This window comes from Trachypithecus francoisi, unplaced genomic scaffold (assembly GCF_009764315.1).
Source record: "Trachypithecus francoisi isolate TF-2019V2 unplaced genomic scaffold, Tfra_2.0 Lachesis_group9, whole genome shotgun sequence".
Lineage (NCBI taxonomy): Eukaryota > Metazoa > Chordata > Mammalia > Primates > Cercopithecidae > Trachypithecus > Trachypithecus francoisi.
In genome coordinates, this window is record NW_022681474.1 from 16,935,266 (window position 1) to 16,951,459 (window position 16,194).

At 51.7% G+C, this 16,194-nt stretch overlaps 1 protein-coding gene across 4 annotated transcripts in view; it reads left to right on the forward strand.

Moving 5' to 3' along the window:
* Window positions 1–16,194, forward strand: part of LOC117082704 (36.4 kDa proline-rich protein-like) — a 351,415-nt gene that overhangs the window by 42,178 nt on the left and 293,043 nt on the right. The window lies entirely within an intron of this gene.

Consider the following 16,194-nt stretch of genomic DNA (forward strand, 5'->3'; position numbering starts at 1 on the left):
TGTGTACGTGGACCGAGTTTTTCCCTGTTATCTCCCACCATGAAATGTGGACGTGGACCTGGTTTCCCCATGGTCTCGCCCATCATCAAATGTGGACGTGGACCTGGTTTCCCCATGTTGTCGCCCATCATCAAATGTGGACGTGGACCCAGTTTCCCCATGTTGTCGCCCATCATCAAATGTGGACGTGGACCCAGTTTCCCCCGTTCTCTCCCACCATCAAATGTGGACGTGGACCCAGCTTACCCCTGTTCTTGCTAGCCGTCAAATGTGGACTTGGACACACTTTCCCTCTGTTCTTGCCCACCATCAAATGTGGACACGGATTCAGTTTCCCTCTGTTCTTGCCCACCATCAAATATAGATGTGGACTTGGTTACCTTCTGTTCTCAGCCATCATCAAATGTGGATGTGGACCCAATTTCCTTCTGTTCTTGCCCACCATCAAATGTGGACATGGATTCAGTTTCCCTCTGTTCATGCCTACCTTGCCACCATGGCTCATTTCACAATCACTCAGGAAAGGAAGAAACATTATTTTTAATAGGCATGAAGGCAGTTGTTTTGAACCTAAGGAACAGGACATAATTCCAGCAATGGAAATGACCAGCCGAGTGGGTCTGTGTGAGGTTTGGAAGAAAAAAAGGATTTTAACTTCCCCTCTCTGTGTGTGCCCACCTCCCCCAGTTGAGAGTCACAGATTTAATTACTTTAATTTTGAGCTTAAAATAATTTGACAGCCTAACAAAAACTACTACAGTGCTATAAAATTCTGCTGTGTGTTTGGTTTTTCAGTTGCTTTTCTGAATATGGTAAATGAATGCATTATGAGTTGTTATTTTAGTAATTGCTGTAAAAATTAATGTATGTTACAACCAAGTGTTATAAAGTTAATTTAGCACCAAAGTAAAGCTAAAGCTCCATTGATTTCCCACTGTACTTGTGCATAACAATGGCTCCATGAGGCAGGCGCTGGGACCCTGCAGTCTGGTGGGAGCAGGTGCCACCTGGCTGGTGCGTTCACTGCCCATCCCCTCCTGCTGCCAGGCAGCTTTGCAGTTTCCAGGCTATGCGGGAGTTGAGGCCGGTGGTCAGTAAGAGACAGGGGGAGTTGGGTGGTGCAGGTTGGCGTGGGGTGGAAGGAGGCGTGGAGAGCCTGGGGAAGGCTGGACAGCAGCTCCGGTACCTGCACAGGGGGGCAGGGTGCGGCGGCACGGGGCAGTGAGTAGCTCCTGGAAACAGCCCTTGGGGTTTTTATAGACGAGTCTGTCTTCAGCTCTGCACCCCTTTCCTGCTGAGTCCGGGTGGAGGGTGGAGGCGTCCAGTGCTTGTTTCTCCAGGTGAGGGCCCATCGGACACAGCCAGTGTTTCCTGGAGTCCCCTCACCTGGGAACGTGCCCCTGCTCTTTTCAGAACAAAACAAATCTTAGTTAAAATTTACACATCACCTTTCCAGAAGGTGTTTAAGTCTGTATGCCTGTTAAGTCACCTAACTTTAAAGAGTAATGATACAATATGTTTCTTTTTAGGGGAGAAAACCTAGCTGATTTAAAAGATAAAATCAGAGGTTGGGGTCGCAGCATTTTGGAGGAGAATTGGTTTATGTCCTAGTGGGCAGCAGTGTTTCCTCAACTATTGTGTCTGCTCTATTATTACATTACAGAAGTGACACTTCAAACATAGGGAAATGGAAGGCAAAAGAGCCCCCCCCCATTCAGAGATAAACGTTGTCAACATATTCATGCACTTCCTTCTGCTGTTTTTGCTCTTCACTTTTTATTTTAAGACCGCATTCGTAGGATGGATATATAATTGTTTATGGTGACTTTTAAAGCACCTTTCTTGCTAAAAAGAGTATTTTTTCAGTCTGGAAAATTTAGACATGTTTTGTTTAAAAATTAATTATAATACCACCGTGAAGTCATCAATGTTTCTATACATTTTCTTGGTATCTTTATGGACTTAATATATACAATTTAACAATTTGGAAATAACGTAATTTTATGCATAAAATGTTTCTTGGCATTAGAGATGGAGCAGAGAGGAAGCACAGGGATTCCTGCTGACTGAGGTCCTCCCAGGGTGTGACCAGCAGCCTCCCAAGTTTAGGGTCTGCACGGAGTAAGATTTCTAAATCGCCTTACACCACAACCCCTGCAGCCATGCGCCCCTTTGATTAAGGGGGTGTACCCTGATAGACATTTCAAGACAAGAGTTTGCTGGATCTGAGGCTGTTTCAGCTGCTTCTGGAGATGGCAGCTCTGGGACGTTTGTGCCAGCTCTCCTTCAAGACCCCACGGATGCCACATCCTCATCTTTTGGAATCCAGTGTTGTAGAGGAGAAGTCTGATTTTTGCTTCGTGGTAGGAAACATGTTTTCAGGCTTTTCCCCTTTATTTCCATAATGAAGATGATGTCCCACCTCATCCAGAGGTGTTTTTGTTACCTTGTCGGGAATGTCCAGCCCTTATGTGCCCCTTCAGGTCCTCAGTCCCTTTCTCAACTTCCTCGCAATCCTCCCCATCTCATCCATCTTCACTGTACTTCTGTTTTTTTTTCATTTTTGTGCTCAGTTTCCCATGCGACTTTTGTTCTTGTTTCACAGATGCCCATGCCAAACTTGGTGTCTGAGGCTCGGGGGCCGTGTTTTATTCTGTCTGCCTCTGCATGTACTTTTGAGAAGTGGGGGCGGGGGTTGCCCCCCAGCTGCTGTTTCAGCTGGACCTGCCCCGACTCTGTGAATTGGGGGTGTCGGGCAGAGCCCATGTGGCTCTATGGTGGGCCGTGTTGCTGAACCGTACGTCCGAGGTTTGGGGGCCGTGTTTCATTCTGTCTGCCTCTGCATGGACTTTGGAGAAGTGGGGGTGGGGGTTGCCCCCTGGGTGTTTCAGCTGCACCTGCCCAGACTCCCTGAAGTGGGAATGTCGGGCAGAACCCGTGTGGCTCTACGGTGGGCTCTGGTGCTGACAGAGCAAGAAGCCGCACTCCCAGGACGTGCTTGCAGCTGTGGGCAGGTCTGGGATCGTGACAGGATCATTTCCTTCTCTAAAATACATCTCAGCTATTATCCAGAGAACCCAACTTTCCTATTAAGCTGTACAGAGCTGTCCCAGCCCCACTTCCCACAGGCTGTCCTCATTCGCCATGGGATCCGTGGTTCTCACCTGGGGCTGGGGGTGCCCCTGGCATCTGGTGGAGAGTGTCAGGGATGTCCCTCCAGGCCCAGTACAGTCCCCCAGCCGGTGGCCGGCAGACAGCAGCACCCAACCTGATGTCCCTGTGGCTTCTGGTTCCCTGAGGCTGGCTGTGCTTTGCTGCCTCTTCATGCTCTCAGATGGGTGCCCTTTCTCCACCTTCGCTGGTTAGCAATGTTCCATCCATTAGAGCTCAAAGCACTGCCTCCCGGCAATGCAGCCCCTTCTCCTGGCCTGCCATCTGCCTGTGCCCCGCGGTCTGTACCATGTCCTCACTGACCCATCAGAGCGAGGCTCCCAGGGATGGAGTGGTTCCTGCTTGCGTCTCTGTCCCACCTTCTCTGGACCTGGCACCTTGCTCTTTGCCGACAGAGGTCTTGGGTTGATTGTCAGCAAAGCAGACAATCTATATGGCTCTAAATGGTTGTGAAGATGCTTCACTGGGTTATTTTAAAAATAATTGGATATGTAAGCATTTGAGTGTGACCTAGGTGGATTTTTGGGCTAATGGTCTTGTTCTTCAGGGAGTAACCACAGGCCCATCCACAAGGACCATTTCCAGCTGATCTATGGAACGCTGTTCTACCTGGTTAATTTTGAACGTTATCTCAGCCTGAGAGGTAGGTCAGCGTGTGACGAAGATCACTGGTTTGAATCCTAATCTGCTCCTTAGGAGCTGCACCTTCCATGCCTTCGTTTCTTCCTTGGTTAGGTAGGGAAAGGTATGAGCTACCTCAGAGTCGTGAGTGAGGCCTGCATCGAGTGACCACATTAAAGTGACAAGGACTGCACCCGGAGTGTTGATATTTAAAGACCTTTAAACATCGCGATGCTGCATTTTGGTACCCAGGTAAAACAGCAAAATTATTTCAGATGCAGACACAGACGCTCGGTGAGGTGGGGGGCTTAGGGCAGGAGGTGGACCACCGACCCTGTAACGAGGGCGTGGTCTGTTCAAGGCTGAACGAAGTGCACATCATTGCATGTACCGCGGAGGTCCCTCTCGTGAAGTCCTGGAAGGGTCCATGTGGCTGAGCCGTGTGGTCTGTCCATGACGTCCGGCAGGAGCTGAGCTTTCGGGTGCAGCCTTGCTCTTGTGTGCACAGCCCTCAAGGGTCTCAAAAGTCTGAGGCTTAAAGCAGGCTTGGGGTTTCCTTACACCGCCTGGACATCTAATTTGCCTGGCAGACATGTTTTTCTTGGGTGTAAAGGTGAAGGAGTGGGTGACTCTGGTGAAAGTGTACTAATTACTGCACTTCTGGGTCAGTGGCGCTTGGTTGAAGACACTATCTGCCCTGGATGGACATCTCTGGGGTGGTGAGAACCGGTGGCTGGATGTCACGGGGTTGCCAAGAAGATGCCAATTTTTTTCCTTTTTCCTCAGTAACAACACCCTACTTTGTTTAGGGAAGCAGCACACCCAGCTGAAAATCCAATTCTCTTGCACGGCGGAGTGGCTGGTGACACAGGTCCAGATGCTGGGATCCTGATGGGGAGTCCTGGAAATGGAGGTGTCAGGAGGCTTTTCCGACCCACAGCAGCCCTGGGCCATTGTCCAGCCTTCTTGCCTGGGGCATGACACCTGGAGGGAAAGCAGCTTCAGGGGCCCAGGGCCAGAAGGCAGAGTCCTGGCATGTGAGGCAGGCCTGGGCCAGGCTCCTCGGAGATGTCAGAGACCTGCTGCCCATGCAGGGACCACCCACCTCTGAGCCCCACGCAGATTTTCCTCCGTAGCTGATTGAAATCCTGATACGGCGAGTGAGGCAGTCAGAGGCACCTTTTGTGGAAGGAGGACAAAGCTGGAGAGAAAGAGGTTTTCCTAAAGGCACAAGGCGCTGATTCTGCGTTAGGGATCATTCCTAGGAGTGTGGGTGCTGGTGGGTGGAAAACTGTAGCCAGAGAATAAGTGGGAATGGCCCTTGCTGGTATTTAACTGATTCATTCACGAATGGTCCGAACAGTTCCAGTGAAAAGAACATTTCGGACACAGAAGTTTTCATCCTGCCTGACAATCAGCATGACCGTGGGCTGTTCCATTCTTCCTGGGCGACCGTGAGAGGGTCTCAGGCCCATCCGGCCCTGTGCTGGCATTTCCCCAGGGTGTGTGCCCCATCCCGAATAGGCTGGAATGCCTCTGGGTGCAGCTGAGCCTCTTGAAAAGGGAAGAGACATGTGATGTGCTTTGGCTGAACATGAAAATGAGGGAAGATAGGGAGAGGGGCCTGGAGGTGAGGAGGATGTGAGCAACACTGGGGACAGCGGACGTAGGGTAACACCAGGGACAGGGGGACGGAGGGTAACGCCGAGGACAGGGGCATGGAGGGTAATGCCGGGGACAGGGGATAGAGGGTAACACCACTTCTCCAGGTGCCTTTGGGGGTGCTGCCCCCTCTCGCACCCCAGAGTGAAGTCAACAGGATTCTGTCCCAAGGAGCCCCAGAGCCTGGCAGCTGGGATTGTCCCTGTATGAACCACCGTTCACTAGCTCTGCACCCTGGAACAGGCTCCCTGGTGCTTCCACCCTGGTTTCCCATCTGCACAGTGGGACCCTGAGTGTCCCCATCCCAGCTGCGCCCAGAGCCCTGGACTCCAGCGTGTCGTCGGCACTCATTAGCCTTTCTTTTGTTGTGGTCCGTGGACGAAGTGGCTCTCTCTTTGTGTGTTCACAGCCCTCCTGCTCACTTTACCTTCTGGGAACACTTTTTACATAGCTTCGTATGTGGGGAGGACTCGAGTGATGAATCGAATGTTTCATCAGGTGCGGTTCTTCTGTTTCCCAGTTTTGACACAACATTTGGTGAAATTTCCAGGGACTCCTGTGGTCAGCCTCACGGTTTCACTCTCACTTTCTAATGCAGTATTCTTTGGGAGTCTTTTCAATGAAGCACCATCATTTAAAAATAAGTTTTATAATATGCAGTTTCAGGTTAATTCTTTCCCTTTGTGTCTCAGGCAGTAGCTACCTACCTGTGAGTAGTCAGAAAGGTTCACGCAGTTTTCCAGGGCGGCCTTTGCATTTACTGGAACTATTAACAGCTCGCTCCTGCTTCGGCTGCGATTGACACGCAGTGCGCGTGAGGCCGTGCGTGGCTTAGCGTCTTCTGCGGGCTTAGAGGTCACTTTCTGTTCTTCGCCAAGCCTGCTGCGCTATGCCGAGTGTTCACTGCGGACGATGGTCACACTGTCTGGCACAGGCCACCGAGGCCACAGGGCAGAATGGCAGAGCCCGGCCTCCCCGTCACCCTTTACTGGGAGCAGAAAGCGAAAGCCTGTTATCAGAGCTGTGCTAGCCCAGAAAGCCTCCGTACAGGCTGAATTTAGGAATCGGCTCCTACCAACTGCCCATGTTTAGGATGTGTTTGAGTTTCTGTGATTTTTCCTGCACTGAAGCTACTGGGCTGGCTCTGAGTCACCGTCATGGGACTTCATGTTGCCCTGACGGGAAACGGCGTGGTTGGAGGGCTGCACAGAGGCTTACGGCCGTGACAATGAAGGGCTTGTTGCCTCTTGGGACAGCGAGTTCAAGCTCTTTGTGATTGTCAGCATAAACAGTGACCCGCTGAGGACATGGCTGTAATTCAGGGTGGCCGGGTTGATTGTCATCGTTGATATCAAGTACCTGCCTCTAAAATGACGGTGCCTGTAGTGCGGCTCCAGGAGGGCAGCTCCTGCCAAACACACGTGCTCCTGGGCCCCTGCAGACAAGGTCGTGTTGCCAGCCAGGCCTGCAGCTGTGGGTGCAGAGGGGTCTACAGGGCACCGAGTGCCTCCCACAATTGCTTGTGGGGCCCACCCCCCCGTCCCTCCTGGTCCCCAGTGCGGCTCCTCCCAGGATTCTCCCAGCCCCGTGCACACCTCCGTCTTCACAGCTTCCGTGGTTTTCTCGTGGGCGCCCCAGGTGGGCGCCTGGGCAGGGTTCGTGTGTTAGTCGAGTTCTCTCTAGCTGTCCCTGGCTCGTGGCTCAGCAGGTCCCTTCAAATGAGTCAGCCAGCTGTGTGCCTGCATGTTCAGGATACTTGTCAGGGGCCTTCCTCAGAGCAAGACCGACGCTCACCTCATCCTTGGGACTTTGGAGCCCACCCTGGAGAGACTCCAGCCACGTCCAAAGGGGCCGTCCGGGTCCCGCGGGCTGGTGGGAGTGACTTCTGAGCCACTCGAGACCACATTTTGTGTTCCTACACCCCACAAAGCCACTTAAAGTGCCATGTTCTGGTGCCGTGTGCCTCACAAGTGTGCCACACAAGCCTGCACGGGGATCTGAGCGGGCGCTGCCTTCCTCAGGCTATGCTTGAGTTTTGGGGCAACTGGAGCACTCATGGCTGTGATTCTCGCTACTGGGCTTCCCTAGAGGGTCTCACCCGCAGCCTGAGGACCACATCGGCAGCCACCGAGGAGCCGCCAGGTGCGGCGTTGGTCTCACTCAGTCCTTCTGGACTTTGGTGACAGAGGAGACAGCAAAACTTCAGCTGGGAGCCCCAGGCCTTCTCTGCTTGGGGTCCTGGGACTGACATAGCATAGATCCTGCCATCCACGTGCTGGGGGCCCCGCCTTGCTGCTTCCTCCTCTGGTCAGGGGCTGCGCCCTTGGGCTGTGTAGCACTGGGTTCTCCCACTCAGGGGCCCAGGGAGGGTCTTGGATGAAGAGAGAAGGAGAAAGGCGGCGGTTTGAGCCCAATTGTGTTGGCTTCATCTTTTGCCTCTTGTTCCTAAGTACATTTGCAAAGTTTTCCAGATGAAAACTCAGAAGGGATTTTTAATGACTGGAATCTGTGAATTCCACGGAAGCCAAGTCTGTCCACCTCTTTCACCCACCTCATTTCTCCCCATTGGGGCTGATTATGGCAGCGTTCATAGGGGCAGGGACGGAAGGGGTGGGGGCCAGCCCTCGACCCTGTGTCCCTCCCCTCCTCCCCTCAGCGCCACAGCATTTTGGTGGCATCCCCTTCCCTGCACGTGTCCTCATGAAAACCAAGTGCGGCTGGAGGGAGATGCCTGCACCCACTCCCGTGACCTTCCCGGCCAGCCTGGCTGCAGCGGCCTCTCCGCAGGCATCTTTCTGGTGCTGCCTCCGTGTCCCTCCCATCACCTGACGCTCATGCTTCTGAATCTTCACGCGTGTGCTCCGTGCAGCCACCTCACAGGCTCCCTGGGAACGGAGACAGTGTCTCACGCCAGTCAGAATGCTCTTAGCTGTCCATTGAATAGTCCAACACAGAATCATTCCTCTGTGACTATTTATGCTTTGTTATGTAGAACTGGAATAAAGAAAAAGTGAATTTACACATTACAGCCATCAGGTTGAAGCTTGGTAATTGCATTAGGGAATTAAATGAGAGCATTTGAGCTTCTCGAGTTCTAATTCCACATCTTCATATCCCCATCACCCCATACCCAGTGTCCAACATAGCTCTTGGTCTAGGAGTTTCTTGATAAATGCTTATTGAATTGAACTGGACTGAGCTTAACATTCCCACTCAGAGTTAGAAGCCAGTCCCTGAGCAAATTGCCTTTAGAACATGAGTTTGACGTTACTGTGGTAAGGGGTATCCTACACGTCATAACTCCTAGTCAATATCGGGTATTTAGTCAAATAGACTCAAGTATAGAGAAGCATAGGCCCATCTGGCGAAAGGGCAAGGCACGGTGCTTTAGGTCCAGGTCCCCAATATCAACTATGAAAATAAAATGTTGTCAACTCCAATTACAGCCCTGTCCTCAGCTGGTCACTGTTTATGCTAACAATTGTAAACAGCTTGAACTTGCTGTCCTGAGAGGAAACACACCCTCCATTCTCTCTGCAGTGCAGCTGCCTTGGTGGATGGAACATGCCCCTCCTCCCTCCCTTCCCCTATCCCTCCTCCCCCTCCTCTCTCCCCTCCTCTCTCCTCCCTCTCCCCTCCTCTCCTCCCTCCCACCCCTCTCTCTCCCCTCCTCTCTCCCTCCCTCTCCCCTCCTCTCTCCCTGCTTCCCCCCTCCTTCTTCCTGTCTCTCTCACCTTTCTCCCCCCACCTTCTCTCCTGGACAAGGGGCAGAAGAGAGGAGACCTCCGGAATCTTCTGCTTCATCCAAGCAGCTTGGGGGCAGCATCAACAGCTGCAATTTGGCTGCCCCAGCAGGTGCCTCAGGGCAGCCTTTCTAATGGGAATCCTGGAATCATGTCTTTCCTTAATGTGTCCTAAAGCCTGGAGGACATGAAGTGAAACAATGCTCCATGCTCAGTCCTGTGACTGTGTATTTCTTGGACTTACTTTGAAATTAAACTAAATGATACCCAAGGTAGAGCATGAAAAAAAGAAAAAACAGGCTATGGTGTTTGAAAACAAACAAAACCGTTTGGTTTTTTGGTTTGTTCTTAAACCTTCACAGGCTCCTAGGTCACACGTTTCAGTTTCTCAGCGAGTGACATTCTCTCCGGAAGCCCTGTCAGCCTCTTGTTTGACGATGTCAGCCACAGCAGAAAGAAGCACTCCATAGGCCCCGTGCTCAGCACCTTGGCGTGAGCTCCTGCCATCTTCTGTTCATGCTCATCACAGCTCTGTGCAGTGGGCGTCGTCCTGATCCCTATGGGAGGATGGAGGATGGAGGCGGAAGGGTGAGTGATGGCAGGATCACATGAGGGGTCTCTCCCGAGGTAGGGAGCGGAACCGGCCCAGGACCTTAGTGCCCATCGCATCCTTCTTCCTCCTCCTCTGCCTCTCTGTGACTGTTTGACTCAGGCTGCACGGACAGACATGAGTATGTGCAGAGCCTGCGTGCACCCCTGGGAATGTGTGCTCATATTGGCAGGAAGGGATGTGAGTGTGTACAGAGCGTGTGTCCACACCTTGGCGGTGTATGCTGGCGTTGGCAGGGACAGATGTGAGCGTGTATGGAATGTGTGTGCACACCTTGGGGATGTGTGCTCGCATTGGCAGGGACAGATGTGTACAGAGCGTGTGTGCACACCTGGGGGTGTGTGCTGGTGTTGACAGGGACAGATGTGAGCGCGTATGGAATGTGTGTGCACACCTTGGGGACGTGTGCTGGCGTTGGCAGGGACAGATGTGAGCACGTATGGAATGTGTGTGCACACCTTGGGGATGTGTGCTCGCATTGGCAGGGACAGATGTGTACAGAGCGTGTGTGCACACCTCGGGGTGTGTGCTGTTATTGGCATGGACAGACGTGAGCGTGTACAGAGAGTGTGTGCACACCTGGGGGTGTGTGCTGGTGTTGACAGGGACAGATGTGTACAGAGCGTGTGTGCACACCTGGGGGTGTGTGCTTATGTTGTTTTGTAAGCGGCAAATACGTGGCCTGTTGCGTCGGGCGACCCTGCGCCCCTGCTGAGTCCATCAGTGGCCCTCGGGTTGGGGTCTCCATCTCCCTCGACAGCACTCGAGTGGCTTGAGGTTTCAGATTCTTCCTCTATGGGTACTTGGGCCTCCTCAGGACCAAACATCAGAACCAGTGAACTGCAAACTACAAGAACGTTCAAATGCATCTTCAGTAGGAAAAACAGAAGCAATTGGAAAAATTTTCCAACGTGACCCCGTGGTTAAGCCGTTAGATACTCCAGCCAACAGATTGAGTCACTTTAAAATTCACACCAATTAAAATGGTTGTGAGAGTTGCAGAGCTTCACCACTAAACCTTGAAATCATTGAAGCATTCTGCTCCACTTGCTTACAAACTAGGGTTGGGGATACCTTTCAGTCCAAAGTAGCAACCTTCTAAATCCAGCTTAGATGCGAGGCTCCCACTGACACAGGAACAGACAGTGGCCCTTGATTATTCTCCTGTGTTCAGATATTTTGTCTTTTTTTTTTTTTTAATCCTGATCATCACTTCTGCTTTTCCAATTCAAACTAAAGGGAGTTTAATTATGTTTTGGAGAAGCTGTGGTTAGTGGTTTCTTTTCATGGTTTGCTTAATCTCTTAAGTCTGGTGCTTACATTACCCAAATAGACTTTTCTTGAGTATGACAGTGCCATAACCCAGGGCTTCTCCCTCCATATCTGCTCCCCAGGAGGCTCCCTAGGAATGGGCGCTGGAGATCTAGCCCCTCTCCGTGTGCCGTTTTCTTTGAGTCCAAGGTAGGTTTGGCTCAGAGAAGAAAAGAGGCCTCCGGGTTAGGTGCCTCTGACTGCTTGCTTGTGAAATGTTTAATGATAAGGCGCCTTCCAAACTAATTTTACACATTGATAGTTGTAGCTTGAAGTGTCACTGCAGTCATAAGAACAAGAAACACTCCCATAAAGTAGATTAACGGAAAAAAGCCATAAAAGTTTAATAAAGCGCAAATAAAATGGCGTTGTAAGAATGTACACTGGGAAATGCTCTCAGTCCAGCCAGATCCAGCTGTGGCATCAGTCCAGCTGTGGCGTCCTCCTGTAAATACATTCAGCCACGTGTGGCCCTGATCGCAATCACTACTCTGAATGGTGATCCAGAATGTTCTTAGGGGCCGATGCTGGGACTGTGCCAGCAGCTGAGTCTGATTGGACGTCACGGTGGTGATGTGCTTAGCGTGGCCAGCTGGGCTGAGTGGTGACCACCCGTGCACTCGCCACGTGCAGCCGTTATTCTGATGATGGGGTTGCATGCGGCGTGGCTTGTCCACCTGGGTTACTTAAAGTACTGGGAACCCAACCGCAGGCGGGCGCCTCCCGACACGGGAGCTGTCTTTTTTATGCAGGGCCCTCTGGCACTGCAGACCCCTGCCACCAGTCTGAGGTCACAAGGAGGTACCGGAGGGCTCTGCTGGGGCCTGGAGGTCCCTGAGCAGGTGGTCACTTATTGCTTGTGGAGTGGTCCATGGCCTGTGAGTTTATTCCCGGGGTTTGTGTGGGCAAGATTAACCAGTTCACAGGTGGGCACTGACCCCTTACACAGGTGACACTAGTTAAAGTGGAATCTATATTAGCTCACACGGGAGTGCGCGAGGAGCTGGGAGGGTGGGGGAGGCTTGGCCCTAGCGCTAGAGCCCGGGCTCCTGACATTCTGCGTCTTCCTGTTGGGCAGTCAGGGCCGCTGTGGGTCCTGAAGACAGTAGGTGCCATATGGACCAGGGGATGCAGAAGCCTCTAGAGGCTGTGGGGGACAAGGAGACAGTCGCTTCCCCATGAGCCAGCCCTGCGGACACCTCGACGTTAGCTGGTGGGACCTGTTTTGGACTCCAGCTTCCAGAAATGTGAGAAAATAAGTCAGTGTTTAGGGCGCTAAATTTGGGGTGATTTAGTGGAGAAATAGAAAACTAGCCCACAAAGGTGCACCCATTAAAATGTGCTCTGTCCAGGTGTTCACAGTGACATGAGGGGGATGGCATCAGGGTTCTGGGAACTGTGCAGTTTTACTGAAGGAAGGGGGCTCGCCACGCCTTTCCTCATGTAACTGAAGGTATGTATGCCTGCCCAAGAGACAGGGACTAGAATTCTGACTTGGTTTCTTATGGGAACCAAGCCACAGAACACAGTGAGGGCTGAAATGAGCTTCCTACAGCCTGAACTGGGAAGAGGAATCGCAAGTAGTTTGTTTTTTTCTACACAGACCTGTCCTTTCAGGGTTTGTTAAGTTCTGGAAAAAGGGAGAAGCCAGGCACACCTCGGTGAGGGACACTGTTTCTGGAGGTGGCGCAGCTTCAGACTTAATGTGGCCGTGTGGTTGGGAGGCTCAGAAACTGCCCTCCAAGGGCACTCATCTGTTCCTTACTGCACTAATACCTCATTTACAGAAATCCACAGAAATGACAGAGCAGTGCGGGAGGCCTCTGGTCTGGATGGGTTTGTGTGGACCGAGGTCACGGGGTGTTGTCCCAAGTGCTTATCCTGATCTGGCAGAGGCTCTGTTCCCAAATAATTATTCCACAGTTTCAGAGCCTAGATCTGAGTGATAGTCTTTTAACTTTGTTGCATAAAAGTAAACAAAGTACGTCTTGAGTCTAAAAATCCATTTAGCGGTCATTCCTGTCAACTCATACATAGGGCTTTGGGATGGAGTGAAAACCACCATCACCTGGCGTGGACGCTGCCTGGTATTTTTAGCGTGGTGGCCTGCTCGTGCCTTAAGCTCCATCTGCAGTGTGAGCAACAGCTGTGTATTTGAGAAATGTAGGCAGATCAGCTTGCTTCTCCAGGGGCCTGTGGGCATCCGGATGAGGGGCCTGGGATGAGGTCACGTCAGTGGGAAAGAGCTTGGTTGTGTCAGCAGATATGTCTGCCTCTACAGGCCTGAAAGCCAGCCAGAACCCAGTTTTCCTTTGGTCATCTAATGCCAGAAAAAAACCTGTTTCTTGGAGATTCTCGTAGTTTATATTAATGAACCATTTGGCCATGCATAAAATGTTATAAATGCATGAGGCTTTACAATTTGGCAGATGTGTAACTCACATGTCATATCAAACTGTTAAAGATACTTGTTACACTTGAAGGTTTTTTAGCATTTTATGCACAAAACAAATGCCAGTAGCATTTTGAAGGAGTATTTTGGAATTTTAAACACAGTGGGACAGTGCTGGGTCTCTGGGATGCTGGTGAGGTGGACGTGACCTCAAGCTCTTGGAGCTTGCAAGCAGGATTGCTAAATTGTCACACCTGCAGTGCTGGAAGTCAAAGTGGATTTCTGTCAATGAGGTATTAGTGCAATAAGGAACAGATGAGTGCCCCTGGAGGGTAGTTTGAGCCTCCCAGACAACCCAGGGGGAAACGGGGGAGGGGGGCAGTTACCCACCAGAACCTGGACGGTAGACCGTGTTTGCTGGTGGCCCTGCTTGGCAGGCCATTACGTGCAATAAGAAACAGGTTAGTGCCCTTGAGAGCGGTTTCTCGGCCCCCCTTCAGAACCGCAAGTGGAAGATGCCCCAAGGTCGGGGGGGGGTGGGAGTTCGGTTATCCACAGGAGCCTGGATGATGGAGCTGGGTTTGCTGGTGGTCCTGCGTGGCAGGTCATTACGTTCAATAAGGAACAGGTGACTGCCCTTAAGGGCGGTGTCTCGGCCTGCTTCGGAACTGCAAGTGGAACACGCCCCAAAGTGAGGGGGAGTGGTGGTCTATTATCCAGTGGGGCCGGATTTGCTGGTGGCTGCTGCGTGGCAGGTGACTGCGTGGAGCCATGGGAGGTGAGTGGAGTGGGAATAGAGGATGCACCCTCCACAGCTACTGCTGGGAGTTGGCTCTGGTAGCAGAGGGGGCATAGAGGGATTCCCATCAGGGGCAACACGACTGTGGTCCCACGTGTGCTGGAAGCCAAGGTGTGCTATATGTAATCTCAGTCTGCACAGCCGTCCTGGTGAGTGGGTTCAGTTACCTTCCCATCTCACATTTGAGAAATCTTGGGGGCTCACATCACAGCTAGGTGGGTTGGAACTAATGTCTCAGGCAGGACGTTGGCCCCAGAGCCCAGATCTTAGCCCCCCGTTTTGAGTCCACCAAGCTTGTAGAGAGGAGTATGTGGTGGTGGGTGGGGGCTGAGAAACCAACACAGTAGAAGGGGGGAGGAAATAAACCAAGCAGCAGACAGAGGCAGAGCTTGGGAGGTCTGCACGGGGTCTGGGTGTGGGGAACACCTCTGGGCCTGTGAACCCCGTTCTGTGTTCCTGGCTTGCCCAACCTTGGCCCTCAGCCACATGCTGCATGCTTTAGGTGAAATCTCAGTCCCTCGTGTGGTGCGGGCATCTTTTCTCCCTGGCTTTGCCTCTCCTTAAATCACGGAGTCTCAGTGGGGATGGCGGGGTGGTTGGTGGTCCATGGAATTTGCCCTCCACCTCCCCGTCCTTAGCCTGTCCTGTCTGGCCTGTTACCTGAATCTGTGTCTCTTCAGAGCCTGCAAATGAGTGGAGGCCATGGCAGCCTCTTGCTGACAGACCTCTCAAACATTTTTATTCATCAGAATCGTGTTAAATGCTGAATCCTAGGCACCCCCATTAGACTCTGCACCTGCCTGGCATGGGTACTTTGGGGAAGGTACAGAGGGTTGCTGGGCTGTTCCAGTGGGGAATTTGCATTTGTAGAATGTCTACTGTGTTCCTTCCAGCACTCTACTTTCCACACACACGTGGCATTAAACCTGGAAGACCTCTGGGTGCTGTGCTGGTGAAGAAGCCCCGGCTGGACGAGGGGCTGCTGGGGCTCGGACTTGATTCCTGGGCTGGGGGCTGTGGGCTTATTCTCTTCAGTGGGCCTGCTGATGGGATGCCCTGAGAAGTCCTACTGTGCACTCAGGGGAAGGTGCAGAGACAGGCTCAGAAAAGACAGACCATGGATTTAAAAATTCCTACTGGAAAATCTTTTATGAGCAAAGTAATTTGCATCTAACTGAAGACAATCATTGCTTGAATAACTGGTTTGTTTACAAAGTTGGTCCTATGAACAGATTAAGGTTTTCATTCATGCCTTATCTATAATGTTAATAGGAGCTATTACCGCAACTTAAATTAGCTTTAAATTTCGTATCAGATTGCAGTCCAGATTACAAAGGGCTGCTTGATAATCTAATTGATAAAATGGAGGAATTTAGTGCTTGGAACCCAGAGTGAAGGGGAACAGAATTGCGTTGGTTTCTGAAAAGCGTATGACTGAGTGGTGACCTGGGGTGAAGAGAAGTGGCTGAAGTCATTACACTCGAGGAGATGATCTGCCCCAGCCTTTCTCAGCTGTCTTCTGGACAAAACAAAAGGGTGATAAATGGAAAAATTCAGCACTGAGTTCGTCTATGCCCTGAACTGCTCATACGGTCATTAATGGGCTGTATCTGTGAAGCCTCCACACAGGCACAAAGGAATTAGGCTAGAGTATGGGGGCCGGCGACCTCTGGGGTCTGCACCGCGTGTCATTTCCTAAAGCCCTTTTGGGTGAAATGACAGTGGCAATGTCGTTGTTCGGAGGAGTGTAATCTCACGTATGAGATGCAGATTTTAAATGATGCAGATTTTAAACACCAACGTCAGAAGCTTGGTGGGAGCGGCTGTCTTCCAGTGGTTTTCTGTGCTGCCATGGATGAGGCGTGGATGTGTCCCTCTGTTGTGA